Consider the following 4,019-nt stretch of genomic DNA (forward strand, 5'->3'; position numbering starts at 1 on the left):
TGTATTAACACAGGCTGGGAGAAGCAGGCATTCTGGACTTAGAAAAATTTCGAGCAGGGGCCCGAGAAATTCTCCCGGCTACGAGGCCTCCGCGGCCGGGAGAACTCTCGGCGCTCGGGCTCCGCGTCTACACATGGGGAGCGGGCAGCCAGAAAATTCTGGCGGCGACCGAGGCCTCCGCGGCCGAGGAAATGGTCCTTGGTGATTTTACATGTTAAATTAACATGTGTATTAACACAGGCTGGGAGAAGCAAGCCTGCGGGTCGCTGCAATATATTGAGCGGGGAGCCAGAAATTTCTGGCGGCGACCGAGGCCTCCGCGGCCGGGGAAATAATCCTCGGTAATTTTACATGTTAAATTAACATGTGTATTAACACAGGCTTGGAGAAGCAAGCATGCGGGACTCTGCAATATATTGAGCAGGGAGCCAGAAAATTCTGGCTGCGACCGAGGCCTCTGCGGCCGAGGAAATGGTCATTGGTAATTTTACATGTTAAATTAACATGTGTTTTAACACAGGCTGGGAGATGCAGGCATTCTGGACTTAGAAAAATTTCGAGCAGGGGCCAGGGAAATTCTCCCTGCGACCGAGGCCTCCGCGGCCGGGAGAACTCTCGAAAACCACCTCGTTCGTGGTTGTTTGTCGTGCGGGGCGAATCGGGAAATCTAGCAAATAGCTGAAGACATTCTCCCGGCGATGGAGGTCTCGGCGGCCGGGAAAAACGCCCGCGCTCGGGCGTTGCGCGCCCCCTTGGCAAGGCCCATTTTGCGTTATATAGGGGGTAGTGGTGTCACGAGGGGAAAAAATTAACATGTTAAATACTGCTCCCAGGCAATTGTAAAATGTCTCGGCGACGGAAGGCACCACTACCCGGCATATTTACGCCCCTCGGACTCCGTGCGCCAGCCTGTAATAGCGAATCGGGACTTAGAAAAAAAATTCGAGCAGGGAGCCAGAACATTTTCCCGGCGATCGAGGCCTCCGCGGCCGAGGAATTTGTCATTGGTGATTTTGCATGTTAAATTAACATGTGTATTAACACAGGCTTGGAGAAGCAAGCCTGCGGGACTCTGCAATACATTGAGCGGGCAGCCAGAAAATTCTGGCGGCGACCGAGGCCTCCGCGGCCGGGGAAATAATCCTCTGTAATTTTACATGTTAAATTAACATGTGTATTAACACAGGCTTGGAGAAGCAAGCCTGCGGGACTCTGCAATACATTGAGCGGGGAGCCAGAAATTTCTGGCGGCGACCGAGGCCTCTGCGGCCGGGATAATAATCCTTGGTAATTTTACATGTTAAATTAACATGTGTATTAACACAGGCTGGGAGAACTAGGCATTCTGGACTTTGAAAAATTTCGAGCAGGGGCCGGAGAAATTCTCCCGGCGACCGAGGCCTCCGCGGCCGGGAGAACTCTCGGCGCTCGGGCTCCGCGTCTACCCATGGGGAGCGGGCAGCCAGAAAATTCTGGCGGCGACCGAGGCCTCCGCGGCCGAGGAAAAGGTCATTGGTAATATTACATGTTAAATTAACATGTGTATTAACACATGCTGGGAGAAGCAGGCATTCTGGACTTTGAAAAATTTCGAGCAGGGGCCGGAGAAATTCTCCCGGCGACCGAGGCCTCCGCGGCCGGGAGAACTCTCGGCGCTTGGGCAGCGCGTCTACCCATGGGGAGCGGGCAGCCAGAAAATTCTGGCGGTGACCGAGGCCTCCGCGGCCGAGGAAATGGTCCTTGGTGATTTTACATGTTAAATTAACATGTGTATTAACACAGGCTGGGAGAAGCAGGCATTCTGGACTTAGAAAAATTTCGAGCAGGGGCCGTTGAAATTCTCCCGGCGACCGAGGCCTCCGCGGCCGGGAGAACTCTCGGCGCTCGGGCTCCGCGTGTACACGCGTCAAGGCCCATTTTGGGTTATATAGGGTGTAGTGGTGTCTCTGGAGGGAAAAAATACACGGTAAATATTGCAGCCAGAGCCTATGGCAATCTGTTGGCGACCGAGGCCTCCACACCCCGGCAAATTTTCGGCTCTCGGACTGTGTGTATTCCACTGGAGACAGGCCTGCGGGACTGTGCAGTATATTGAGCGGGGAGCCAGGAAAATCTCCCGGCGACCGAGGCCTCCGCGGCCGAGGAAATGGTAATTGGTGGTTTTGCATGTAAAATTAACATGTGTATTAACACAAGCTGGGATGAGAGGAATTTGGCGGCGACCGAGGCCTCCTCACCCCGGCAAAATATCAGCTACCGGGCTCTGCATATTCCTACAGAAGCAGGCCTGCAGGACTCTGCAATATATTGAGCGGGAACCAGAAAATTCTGGCGGCGACCGAGGCCTCCGCGGCCGAGGAAAATTGTCATTGGTGGTTTGCATGTAAAATTAACATGTGTATTAACACAAGCTGTGACCAGAGGAATTTGGCGGCGACCGGGGCCTCCACACCCCGGCAAAATATCAGCTACCGGGCTCTGCTTATTCACATTCAAGCAGGCATTAGGGACTCTGAAAAGTTTCGGGCGGGGAGCCAGAAAATTCTCCCGGCCACAGAGCCCTCCCTCCCGAGAGTCTGTGTAAATGCCTGTTATACAGGCCCCATGAATTCCAGCCTTATAGGTTATTTTAAGTCTCCGTTCGTGGTTGTTCGTAAACAACTGCGATTCGGGATTTTGACCTATTTCCTATGATCATGTTCCCGGAAGTTAGCCAGCCTCTTTCAGTCAAAATCTCATATTTTGGGTACCTTTGTGAACCCATCGATAGGCCCATTTTGGGTATATTAGGGGGACATGCAATCGGGAAAAATTGGAATTATTTGCAATATGGAAAGAATATGTACATAAATGAAAAGGGAGTCCCCCCGAGTTTTCTCGCCCTATATATATTGCAAAAATATCCAATTAATTATTGTGGAACCTGTAGCACCTTTCTATGAAGCAGAATTAACATTACAGAACGGTTTGAATGCTACCACCTCAGTTTCTCTACAATGCATTGGATTTCAAAGAGGTGAATTACTGTGGATGGTACTGTTGTATGGCTAACAAATCGTCTGGGAAACAATGCAGAATTAAATTAAGAAGGTTGTATGTTTTCTGTTACATGGTGGAGGTGCCCTCTAGTACACAGTAAAATGTTTTGTGGACTGCAGCTCCTTGAGGAATTAATTCAGTATGGGTCTTGTAGTGGTCTGAAAGTGGATGATGAAAAAGAATGTATAATGGTATTCAGAGCACCTCGCGGTGAAGCGGACATGCTACCTCAAAATGCTTGATTGATTCATGCCCAGTTCCCCCAAGAAGCGGTACATTGAAAAAATTGATTTACTTTGTGGATGATACTAGCAAATACTATCCGCTGGGGGAAGTAAGCAGAAATTTGGTGGTCGTATGTTTGTTACATGGTAGAGGTGCTTTCTAGTACACAATGAAATGCTTGGTGTACCGCTGCTCCTTGAAGAATTAATTCCATATGGGTCTAGCCGTGGTCTTAACTGTGAACACGAAGAACTATCTAAAGTGGCCTATCTGTCTGAACTGCAATACACAAGCTGCGAGCCAATGCTATACCTTTCTCAGGTAACGAGCTCTTGTGCGGCGATTCGATTGGATGCGAAATGGTGGGGAACGCGTGTCCGGTCGTCTTAACCAAGTAATGGTTCCCCTCTGTTAACAATGAAATGTTTGATGGATCGCAGCTCCCTGAGAGACAAGTTTCAAAGGGGTTAGTCGCGGTCTTCAATCCTGGCCAAGGTGCAGTCACCATCTATAAGAGATACCTGCTTTACTGAAGGGTAGCAAGAGTTCCCTTGCCCGCATGTTGCTCCGTGGGGGTATATCAGTATAAAGGTAGAAGAAGCCATGATCGGAGCTTCGGTGGATGAGATTGGCGGAGAAGACATGTTCTTGTCTATCTGGTAGATCAGGGGGGTGGCAGCTGATCCGGAGAAAGCAAGCGGACTCCCGATGTTCCGTCGACTCCCAATGTACACTTGAAACATGCACATTTGGGT

This window comes from Bacillus rossius, unplaced genomic scaffold (genome assembly GCF_032445375.1).
Source record: "Bacillus rossius redtenbacheri isolate Brsri unplaced genomic scaffold, Brsri_v3 Brsri_v3_scf543, whole genome shotgun sequence".
In the NCBI taxonomy this organism is placed as follows: Eukaryota; Metazoa; Arthropoda; class Insecta; order Phasmatodea; family Bacillidae; genus Bacillus; species Bacillus rossius.